The sequence below is a fragment of the Schistocerca cancellata genome, chromosome 1 (assembly GCF_023864275.1).
Source record: "Schistocerca cancellata isolate TAMUIC-IGC-003103 chromosome 1, iqSchCanc2.1, whole genome shotgun sequence".
In the NCBI taxonomy this organism is placed as follows: Eukaryota; Metazoa; Arthropoda; class Insecta; order Orthoptera; family Acrididae; genus Schistocerca; species Schistocerca cancellata.
Window position 1 is genome coordinate 478640619 of NC_064626.1, and position 12904 is coordinate 478653522.

The 12904-nt window shown below is 40.8% G+C and overlaps 1 protein-coding gene across 1 annotated transcript in view; it reads right to left on the reverse strand.

Annotated features, from left to right (window-relative positions):
- LOC126184297 (CLIP domain-containing serine protease HP8-like) overlaps positions 1 to 12904 on the reverse strand; it is a 65712-nt gene that overhangs the window by 52065 nt on the left and 743 nt on the right. The window lies entirely within an intron of this gene.

A 12904-nucleotide genomic window follows, 5' to 3' on the forward strand; every position in this document is an offset into this window, starting at 1 on the left:
AGTATATATAGGGTCTGTACAAGGGCGATGTACTTGAGCACAATATTATGGAAATGGAAGAGGATGTAGATGAAGATGAAATGGGAGATACGATACTGCGTGAAGAGTTTGACTGAGCACTGAAAGACCTGAGCCGAAACAAGGCCCCCGGAGTATACAACATTCCATTGGAACTACTGACGGCCTTGGGAGAGCAAGTCCTGACAAAACTCTACCATCTGGTGAGCAAAATGTATGAAACAGGCGAAATACCCTCAGACTTCAAGAAGAATGTAATAATTCCAATCCCAAAGAAAGCAGGTGTTGACAGATGTGAAAATTACCGAACAATCAGTTTAATAAGCCACAGCTGCAAAATACTAACACGTATTCTTTACAGACGAATGGAAAAACTAGTAGAAGCCGACCTCGGGGAAGATCAGTTTGGATTCCGTAGAAGTACTGGAACACGTGAGGCAATACTGACCTTACGACTTATCTTAGAAGAAAGATTAAGGAAAGACAAATCTACGTTTCTAGCATTTGTAGACTTAGAGAAAGCTTTTGACAATGTTGACTGGAATACTCTCTCTCAAATTCTAAGGGTGGCAGGGGTAAAATACAGGGAGCGAAAGGCTATTTACAATTTGTACAGAAACCAGATGGCAGTTATAAGAGTCGAGGGACATGAAAGGGTAGCAGTGGTTGGGAAGGGAGTAAGACAGGCTTGTAGCCTCTCCCCGATGTTATTCAATCTGTATATTGAGCAAGCAGTAAAGGAAACAAAAGAAAAATTCGGAGTAGGTATTAAAATCCATGGAGAAGAAATAAAAACTTTGAGGTTTGCCGATGACATTGTAATTCTGTCAGAGACAGCAAAGGACTTGGAAGAGCAGTTGAACGCAATGTATGGTGTCTTGAAGGGAGGATATAAGATGAACATCAACAAAAGCAAAACGAGGATAATGTTATGTACTCGAATTAAGTCGTGTGATGTTGAGGGTATTAGATTAGGAAATGAGACACTTAAAGTAGTAAAGGGGTTTTGCTATTTGGGGAGCAAAATAACTGATGATGGTCGAAGTAGAGAGGATATAAAATGTAGACTGGCAATGGCAAGGAAAGCGTTTCTGAAGAAGAGAAATTTGTTGACATCGAGTATAGATTTAAGTGTCAGGCAGTCATTTCTGAAAGTATTTGTATGGAGTGTAGCCATGTATGGAAGTGAAACATGAACGGTAAATAGTTTGGACAAGAAGAGAATAGAAGCTTTCGAAATGTGGTGCTACAGAAGAATGCTGAAGATTAGATGGGTAGATCACATAACTAATGAGGAAGTATTGAATAGGATTGGGGAGGAGAGACGTTTGTGGCACAACTTGACCAGAAGAAGGGATCGGCTGGTAGGACATGTTCTGAGGCATCAAGGGATCACCAATTTAGTATTGGAGGGCAGCGTGGAGGGTAAAAATCGGAGGGGGAGACCAAGAGATGAATACACTAAGCAGATTCAGAAGGATGTAGGTTGCAGTAGGTACTGGGAGATGAAGAAGCTCGCACAGGATAGAGTAGCATGGAGAGCTGCATCAAACCAGTCTCAGGACTGAAGACCACAACAACAACAACAACAACAAGTATCAGTATCATGAAATTACGTTATGCTTATAAACAATATTCTATGACTATTTCCACACAGTGTATAAAATATAATCATTAACTTTTCGACTAAGAATCAGTTAGTTTGGCTTGTTAAATCGAGAGAAAGTTATATTTCTAGCCAAGATTTTTCTGTAACTCTTGAATTTATGCTAGCTGCTTCTGTGTTCTGCAGTAACTACTTGCTAATGTTTATCGAGGTAACAGCAAAACTCACTGCTTTTTATCTCGACTGTGCTTTGCGTATACAGAGCAGCGTGAAATTTTTAAAATAATAGCTTGTATGGCTCTCATTTACCTTTGCCACCGCTTACAGTTCCTTTAGTCTGCGTTGTGGCCATCGTGTGCTGTGGTGCAAGAGGGGAACAGAATGAGGAGTCATTCACAGATCTCAGCTGCAGCACAATAGCTGGTGCTTTTCTTACATATTTTGGGCACTTACACTATATACCTGTATAACATAATGACATTGTGTCACGCAGAATTTGATTCACTTATACATGGATCCACGATAAAAGAGAAACTAACACCTTGTTCTCTACAAAAACTTCAGGTTATTGTAGTTGTAAATGACACAGTTAGAAGAGGGACAAGAATTCTACTATATGTGTGTTTCCTACCTAACGATAGCTATTGTGATAAGTTAGATCCGACGCGTTTCCAAACTACTTCAGAAGACTTACCACTGACACATTTACCACGAAACCCCACTGCATTTTGCGCCGAAGTTTCACTAATTTCCGAACAAAGACGCTTCAGCCGCCCTGCTGCTAGCCTGCCATGTAAGTGTGAAATACACTCACGTTCACAAGAACAGAACACAAGAACGACTACAAATAGGACGTTCATATTCACAGGATATGTACACTGAAGAGCCAAACGAAACTGGTACACCTGCCTAATATCGTGTAAGCAGAAGTGTCGCAACACGACGTGGCATGGACTCTAGTAATGTCTCAAGTAGTGCTGGAGGGAAGTGATACCAGGAATCCGTAAGAGTACGATGGGGAGGAGATCTCTTGTGACCAGCCCGTTGGAAGGCATCCCAGCCATGATCAATAATGTTCATGTCTGGGGAGTTTGGCGGCCAGCGGAAGAGTTTAAACTCAGAAGAGTATTCCTGGAACTACTCTGTAGCAATTCTGGAGGCGTGGGGTCCTGCTGGAATTGCCCGTCTCAATGCATAATGGATATGAATGGATGCAGTTGATAGGACAGAATGCTTACACACATGTCACCTGCCAGAGTCAAATCTAGACGTATCTGGGGTCCCATATCACTCCAACTGCACACGCCCACACCATTACAGAGCCTCCACCAGCCTGAACAGTCCCTGCTGACATGCAGGGTCCATAGATTCACGAGGTTGTCTCCATACCAGTACATGTGCATCCATTCGATATTATCTGAAACGAGACTCGTCCGACCAGCTAACAAGTTCCCAGTCATCAACAGCCCATGACGGAGTTCACGGGCCCAGGCGAGGCGTTAAACTTTGTGTCGTGCGGTCATCAAGGTTACACTAGCGGGCCTCCGGCTCCGAAAGCCCATATCGACGACGTTTCGCTGAATGGTTCGCTAGCTGACACTTGTTGATGGACAAGCATTGAAATCTGCAAAAATTTGCGGAAGGGTTGCACTTTTGTCTCGTTGAACGATTCTCTTCAGTCGTCGTTGGTCCCGTTCTTGCAGCATCTTTTCCCTGCCGCAGCCATGTCGGAGATTTGATGTTTTACCGGATTCCTGTGATTCACGGCACGTACGGGTAAATCCCCACTTCCTCGGAGATACTTTGTTCCATTGCTCGTGTGTCGACAACAACGCCACGTTCACAGACACTTATACTCGATAACCTGCCATTTTAGCAGCAGTGACCAATCTAAGAACTGCGCAACACACTAGTTGTGGACAGCAGCTCCATATTCTGCCTGTTTACTTATCTCTGTAGTTGAATACGCATACCGATATCAGTTTCTTTTACGCTTCAGCGTACGTTAGGGTATGGTCCGCAGAAATGATTAGCATATGAAACATGTCGGGCCGCGGGTTCAAGGACAACATCGATATTGCTGCGCAATACCACCTACCAGTAAAATGTGCCTGCGGCTCTCGTTGTCGCTCTAAACCGAAGGTACTGGACCAGTCTGACTTGAGCACGCTATCAGGGGTGACAGACCGTCGTCGTTTGTTACGGCTTGTGTTACGTGCGCGTCGTCCGCTTCTCCTCCTACCTTCGACGAATGTGCAGAAACATGCTACAGGGCAATGGTGTATGGAAAGACGTCACTGGGTATAGAAATGGAATCAGATAATGTTTTCCGATGAATCCAGGTTCTGTTTGTGTGAAACTGATAGCCGCATTTTGGTTCGCGGCAGACAAAAATGGTTCAAATGGCTCTGAGCACTATGGGACTTAACATCTTAGGTCATCAGTCCCCTAGAACTTAGAACTACTTAAACGTAACTAACCTAAGGACATCACACACATCCATGCCCGAGGCAGGATTCAAACCTGCGACCGTAGCAGTCCCGCGGTTCCGGACTGAAGCGCCTAGAACCGCACGCCCACCGTGGCCGGCTCCGCGGCAGACAGAGGAAGAGGCATCACAGTGACTGTATTTGCACTAAATATACAGTGCCAACTCAAGGCCTTATGGTGTGGTGTACAACCACAAATCACAGTTGGTGTGTGTCTAGGGCAGCATGACCTACGTGAATGGCATCCTGCAACCTGGCTCGCCATATCGAAAGACTTGCCGCCAATCGAAAATGTGAGAGATATGGCGACATGACGGGTCCAACACTGTGACCCAGTGCCAACCACCACAGAATCAGTGTATGCAGCATGGACGGCTATACCACAGAACGTCATTTGCACTTTATACACCTCGATGCCATCACGCATGGAAGGCGTTATCAGGGCCCATGGCGGACCCTGTGCAATAGGACACATTCTGAACCGAGGTGACTGAAATGCTAATCATTTCTGCAGCACACACTAATCTTCATATCCTCTGAATGTGAACGTCCCATCTCCAGTCGCTCAAGATGATCTGTTTTTTCTGAACATGAGTGTATGTATCAATTAACTTGCTTTCAAAGGTACATAGCCTCAGCAGATTATCTCGTCTGCTGGATAAATAAGCATTTCAAGCATAATAAGGTTATTGTTGTTGTTGTTGTTGTTGTGGTCCTCAGTCCTGAGGCTGATTTGATTCAGCTCTCCATGCTACTCTACCCTGTGCAAGCTTCTTCATCTCCCGGTACTTACTGCAACCTACATCCTTCTGAATCTGCTTAGTGTATTCATCTCTTGGTCTCCCTCTACGATTTTTACCCTCCACGCTGCCTGCCCTCCAATGCTAAATTTGTGATCCCTTGATGCCTCAGAACATGTCCTACCAACCGGTCCCTTGTTCTTGTCAAGTTGTGCCACAAACTCCTCTTCTCCCCAATTCTGTTCAATATCTCCTCATTAGTTATGTGATCTTCCCATCTAATCTTCAGCATTCTTCTGTAGCACCACATTTCGAAAGCTTCTATTCTCTTCTTGTCCAAACTATTTATCAGCCTTTCAACACAATCAGGATCTCTGGCGGGTGAAAGCCCGTGTCTGCCCAGCAGGATCTTTGTCGTGTGTGTCATGCTTTGAGAGAAAAAAAGTCACTTAGTCACTTTATTTTGGCTTCCAATGCAAGGAAGTTTACGATGAATGCGTTCAGCTGCACTAGCGGACAATAATAAGGTTACTGATTGCTTTTCCCTCTACATTTGTATCATCACTAGAGGTTTTTCCCATTTTTCGTAAAGTATTCCGTACATCGCCACAGTTTCGAGGATAAACGGAGACAATCCCATACACAAAAATGCATGTTTCCCAACTGTTATATTAAACACGCAGCACCTTCCCATTTTACTTTGTGCAGGTCAAGGAAAACAATAAAGCAATCACTTTGAAAGATGATATCAAAGCTTGATGAAGCTCATCTGTGGGTAAAAATTACGTAGTTAACCCCCTTGCATTTTTCGCGTTCAAGCACGATAATTGTACATACCATGCTCCAAAATACTCTAAGACATATCCATTATCAAACGTAAGTTTTTTGGATTTGTGTTGTAGTTTCAGTTTGACAATGAATTTCTTTCAAATACGACAAAGTGCAGTAGTATGGCGGACGAACCCAACCTAGACATTCAGCTACGCAACAATACGACAAAGTGCAGTAGTATGGCGGACGTACCCAACCTAGACATTCAGCTACGCAACAATCAGTCTATCATAACAACCAGGCTCTCTGGCGGGTAAAAGCCCGTGTCTGCCCAGCACGATCTGTGTCATGTGTGTCTTGCTTTAAGAGAAAAAAAAGGTCATTTTATTTTGGCTCCCAAAGCAAGGAAATTTACGATGAATGCGTTCAGCTGCACTAGTAGACAATACATGGATTAGTCCTAACTAAATGTTACACTTTTAAATATGTTTATCCATCCATTAACTTATGTTACCACTGCTGCTACTTATTCAAGGTTTGCGTTATTTCGAACTGTTCTTGTCAGCGGGCAATAAGATGACGTGACTCCTTTGAAAGAGACTCACATCCCGGATATAAGAGAGAAAGACGGAAGGGTACGCGGGGCTGTAAACATTAAAAATGTCACAGCTCCGAACGGAAAACGAGAAGCAAAATATTTCGGGTAATAAAACGTCAAGGGAGAAGTACCGAGCTCAAGTCGCGGGTCGGAGACTGCTGAGCGTTGCCGGTGTGCCTTTACCCTGTGAGGCTAGGTGACTATATTTTTTGTGTATATGCTGCTGCAGAATAATTAATTTATATTCTATAGATTCGAATCTTTATTTAAAGATTTTACGTCTGTACCATAAGCGTTGGAATTTGATTGAAGCAATAACGTTCAAAGCGTTAAATTTGTAACGTGAAAAAAAAGTGAAAGGTGTGTCAGATAATGTGGTTCACTGTTGTCCTATTCTCATTTCGTATGAATTTTTCGTGTTCTGTCTGATGTTTCTTTCTCCTGTCTCAGCGGTGCAATCATAATGTCTGCTTTGCTTTCCTCTATATTCCCTCTTAGGTCAATGATATGGAGGGGGAGGAGGAGATTAGTGTTTAACGTCCTGTCGACAACGATGTCATTAGAGACGGAGCAAAAACTCGGATTAGGGAAGGATGGAGAAGGAAAACGGGCGCATCCTGTCAAAGGAACCCTCCCGGCATTTGCCTGAAGCGATTTAGGAAAATCACGGAATGATGTCCCTATTGGTTACTGCTTTTATTTCATCAGTCATTTGTTGTTGTTTGTGGACGCCTCCCCGTATTTTCATCTAATAAAACTACTTCCCACAGTATATTTCACCTTTCGTGCGATTGTCGGCTATCAGTATCGCGCTCCGTATGATAATCGTCTTCAGTCTTTTCCGAATTTCTTGTGATTGCAGTATTGTTTACAAACACTAACAGGAAGCCGAATTTCGTTTCTGATTCTAGGTGGCTGGTTGGTTTGAGGACCAAACGGCGAGGTCATCGGTCCCATCGGATTAGACAAGAATTCGGAAGAAACCCTCCTGGTATTTGCCTGAAGCCATTTAAGGAAATCACGGGAAACCTAAATCCGGATGGCCGCTCGCGGGCTTGAATCATCGTTTTCCCCGAATGCGAGTCCAGTGTGCTAACCATTTCGCTACCTCTATAGGTGTCAATGATGCAGTTATTTGTATACCAAATTATAACTGCATGTGCAACAATTTCAACAAGCATCAAGCGACAAAAAAAAGAAAGATCTCAATCATCCTTTTGCTTCCAGAGAATTAACAATGTTGATGTTACTCTAGGTGCTTGGCGCAGTAGTTTCGGAGACAGAAATGTAAACTACGTAGTTTCTGGACAGATCTCTTGTACATGGTACAAACGTAAGATGGGCAGACAAAGTAGCTCGTGTCGACCAAGACTTGAGAAAATTACGGAAACCTACGCAAAAGTATAGTTACAGCCTTGTTGAGACATTTTCTTGAAGTACCACACAAAAATACTACAATAACTTAAAAGACTTTCATAGATACTGGTGGACAAGGATGCACTGACAGACAATCTATATTGTTATAAAAATTAACATTTTATCATGGTTGCAATAATTTGTGTGTTATTACTGACTAGGTAAACATATGCTAACGTAGGCCTACTATAACATATGTCTTCGGCATTCACCCATTCTCACACGAACTCAACCACTGTCTTAAATCCCTTTCAACATCTAAATATACATGAAGACGTTCAGCATGTTAGAACTAGAATGTATAATTCGTTCGCATCTTAACACACATGGTTACAAACTGAAGTGAAAAAAGAAACGCTTAGCAATTACAGGAGGAAATGAAGCTGCCATAAGCAAGACTTTGCATATCAATAAGCAAAGATATTAAATTCTGATAGGAAAACTGTAAATAAATAGTCCTGGCGAGTCTCCCAAATCGCACTGTATGTAGTCTGTCTTACTTTGATGTAAATGAACATACTGGTGTAACGTACCACTGCAGGCTGCGAGCACAAGGTAGTTTAAACGTGGGACTAGTAACATGTCTTTTCACGGCCAATTTTCCAGCTTTCGTCTTGATCCTGATACGTATTTAAGAACAAATTACTTTTACCTATTATTTACAGTATAATAATATAAGGGCAGGAGGAACTTACAGCGAAATGAATGCATGTGAATCATTGCGAACAATCTCCTGCTGCCTTTTTATGTCGCCTCTAACGATCTTAATCCGTTGCCATTGTGGTTAAATACGTTCATGATCGATTTATCAGAACATTTATACACATCGTATGAACACTGCATTCAGAGACTGCGTAGCAGAGCAATTGAGAACAGCACATCGTTTTGTCGCCTGTCCCGTAACTGTTTACTGGAAACTTACTTTCTATAGCCGGCCGCGGAGAAAACTGTTACACATGCACTGACGTCTGTCGTTAGCTCTGGTAACGTGCGCTACTGTTTCCAGCACGTTCTGACCCAAGACTCTGCACTCCGCTTTACGAGCAATTGCTGCTTTAATTACTGGCGCCAACGAACTAACACACTGAAATCATATAAATTTCTAATACGTCGTTGCTTTCACTTCATTCGAAGGTTCAAGATGCCGCGAAAAAGTTACTTAGCAGAAAATAGCATTACGTGATTTGCAAGTCCACTACCCACCAAACAGGTACCTTAGACTGTACAAAAAGTAAATATTTGTAAGGGCTTCTTACATATCCTGTATGAGTCTCAAACGTAGTTCTGAAAAATCAGATGGTAAATCTCACGGACACATTTAAAGGTCATACGTCGGGTTCAAACATTGCAGCGTCAATTACCCATCTGTGGTTATTTTGTGTAGTTAGACAACCTGCTTCATCATAACTCTGAACTTCACACTCGTTTCTGAACTGTCAAGCGCTATCACATGGAAAAGGTAGCAGAAGGAATGAATACATCATGCTAAAACTCATCAAGCATTTGTCTGGATGTTTCATGAAACGCAGATTGCCCGATGTCTCCGCGACAGCGCCATTGATACGTTCGGATAGTATAATAACATCGTTCCGACACCATTTTCCTCTTTCATAACCAACAGGAAAGATTTTTCGATACTGAACAACATTTTGTGGAATAATGTCACACTTAAAGAGACTTTATGTTAATAGACGAGAACTAAATCCGGCTTTTTGAATTAGGAATTGGTAGTTTTAGCATGGGATTTTGGGTTGGCAGTATTTAGAAACATTTTTGAGATTATTTGTGCACTTTGGTTGATTTGCCAAATTCATCATCTTTCAGCTTTCAGGTGGCAGCATATGTAGTCTTCTCCTTTCATTTTATTTCTGTATCAGCCTTCTAAAGAGTAAATCGTAAATGATTCCACGAGTGACCCTATGATCATTAATCTGGCAGACAGCCATCACTCAAACCGACTAGAGGCAAGAGATGCGTTTCCGATAAACTGCATCTTTTCTGGCTTCTCCTATGCACAACGAATCTTTATCTGTACCGTACTGCTCCCTGTTACATAATTCCTTCTGCCACAAACTTTCACCTTCTACATTGATAAACGCATTTGTAAGTACTGCTTCAAAACGTATTTATTGACTAAAGGCATCAATAACTCTGTGGATGACCGATAATTTAATTTATACACGAATAACTTCATTTTCCCCCTTCTTTCTTTGTTCATTCGGGAAACTAACTTACTGTAACTTTTTGTTGGTATTTCATCCGTTTACATTCGAACTGAATATTGCACAAAGAAAGTTTGCGCCTTTCTTAGGCTCAAATTGCATTATGTCTAACACGCACAACGCTTTCAGTATTCATTGCTAAGGACTTCGAGTAAGAAGCTTAACGTAGAATGATAAAGATTATTACTACCTGATACCTTTCCGTATAATTTCAGATCAGGGAATGGTTATTTCACTGATCGAAACTAGTAACCAATGTATCCTTCTTTCCGATCTTGGCGAACAAACCGTTTCCTGCAGAAGACTACAGCACTATATTTAAAGATTGGAGGCGATCTTTAATTACACTCCTGTAGTCTTATTTAGGAAACTTTTCATTTGCTAAGATAGGAAAGAAGAATACATCGATTACAAGCTTAGACCAGTGAAACAGCCATTTCCAGGTACGCAATTTTACAGAATGTATTGGCCAATATTCGTTATATAAAGAATAGACGAAATTAATCGTTTCATAATTATTGCAGGAGCATATACGACATAGCATAAAGTAGTGTCTACATCGACTACTTAAGTAAGACGCTTTGTCGCCTCTTTACAATTCGTAACTGTAAGGCAAATTCACATAAAATTTATGAACATATTCCACAGTTATTAGCAAAAAATTATGTACGAAGAGAGTATTAGAATAGCACGTACTTTAAAAATTGTAGTTACGAAATGTTTGAATTAGACACGCTATGCAGCACTTCATTGTGCAGTATAACAGAAACACCACAGAGATATGACGCGGCAACATAAAGCACCATCTTGCCTGTTGACAAGATTGGATAAAGGTATCCACTTGACAGCAATAAGCAGACTGACCGATATTGTGTAGCACCACTTTTGATTCACTGAAGCCGCCATGGCTGTTGAGTGAACATGCAGTACTTTCACAGAATAACAAAAAATTGCAGTACTTAAAAACAGATGTAGAATATATTGCAATGCTTTATAAGTAAAATATGAAAGCTGTACAGATCTAAAGAGCCAATGGATGGCGTAGGTGATAAAGATTGACGTACAAATAGTGCGATGCATCGGACTACACGTAAATGGCAGACACTACATGAAACAGTAGAATGCCTGAAAACATTAAACTGAACTACTCGTACAATGCAACTTTATAAATTTCAGTTTTAGTTTATCATGGACGGTCGCAAGGCAGGTAGCGGACGGTCGACATAGTGGCGGTACAAATTACGTAACAGAAACTAATACTGGTGATGTTCAGGGTACCGGAGAGCAAATTCGATTATTGGCTACACTTACATGCGTGCGAGTGTTTATTCGAAATAACAGCCAAAAATACGAAACTGAAAGCTACGATCGTAAGGTGATAAATATGTCCAAGACAATTAGAAATGTTATAAAAATAAACAAGTAAGTGTGAAGGCACAAGTACAGAAGTACAGTTATAAATATGTCCAAGGTGGTTACAAATGTTATAAAAATAGCTAAAGAAATAAGTATGAAGGCACACATACCATAATCACATACAGTGATGCACAATGACTACGTGAAGAGAGCCGGCCAGTGTGGACGAGCGGTTCTAGGCACTACAGTCAGGAACCGCGCGATCACTACGGTCGCAGGTTCGAATCCTGCCTCGGGCATGGATGTGTGTGATGTCCTTAGGTTAGATAGGTTTAAGTAGTTCTAAGTTCTAGGGGACTGATGACCTCAGAAGTTAAGTCCCATAGTGCTCAGAGCCATTTGAACCATTTTAGGTAAAGAGAACTGTAAGTACTAGCTTTCATACAACCAACGTAAATGAAAAATATGTAGGCAGTGCAGCTCTGTCTCATGTTACATGTAGGATGTATGTACTTATGTAACAATATGGCAGCCACAAGTTCTAGGTACAATATTTTATAAATGTAATAATATAGCATTTCCAATTCATAAAACGACACGATTATAACTTATATAACTCATTTTGGCAAAAGAAATGTTACAGTTAACTAATACATTGTTATGTTGGATGTAGAACATAATGTCAACCACGTGTTGACTATAGAATTCAATAACAATCCCATAAGAAAATGGTAGGAACATAGGGAATGCCATACATTACAGACAAAATTTAGGATGTACAAAAAGTACAAGTCAACGTAATTCTAACAGAAAGTGAAAACAGTTTTTCTGAGAAAAGCACATAAATGTCTTGTCTGAAAAACCTGAAAAGGCTATATAATATGAATATTAAGTACTATTCCAATCTCTTGCTTTTTAGTAAAAATGTAACACATTTTAGAGTCCTGTCTTGAAGCTGAATATCACATTTGAGTTTTCTTATGAAGTATATGCTACGTAGTCCTATGTCTGCATAGTAAGCTTTCTATCAAAGCATATTATGTGCGGTCTGCTTAATTATATTAGTGCTACTATCGAGAATGTAGCACTGACATACATTTAAGAGTAGCCAATAACGGAATATGCTTTTAGGTACCCTGAACGTTAATCAAAATTATCTTCTGGTATATAATTAGTACCATCACTACGCCGACGATCTGCTGCATGTATAGTGACCATACATGATAAACTACAATTGAAAGTTGTAAAGGTGCATTGTTTTTCAGTTTTATATTTTCAAACATTTTACTGTTTCACGTGGTGTCTGACAGTTACGTGTAGTCCGATGCACTGCACTGTTTGAATGTCAATGCTTATCACCCACAACATCCATTGGCTCTAATTGTACAATTTTCATATTGCAGGTATAAAATATTGTAATATCCCCTAAATCTATTTCTGACTACTGCACATTTTTTATTTTTCTGTAAAAGTATAGTATTTTTACTTAACTGCAACGTGATGGCACCTCCAGTGAATCAAAGGTCGTTTACACAATATCGTTTGATCTGCTTTTCACTTTAGCTGGATAGCTTCATCCAATATTGTCAGCAGACAATTGGCTCGTCAAGTTCACACATCATATCAATATGTTGATATGTCATACTGCATAATATATTGTGGCACGACGTATCTAATGCATACATTTT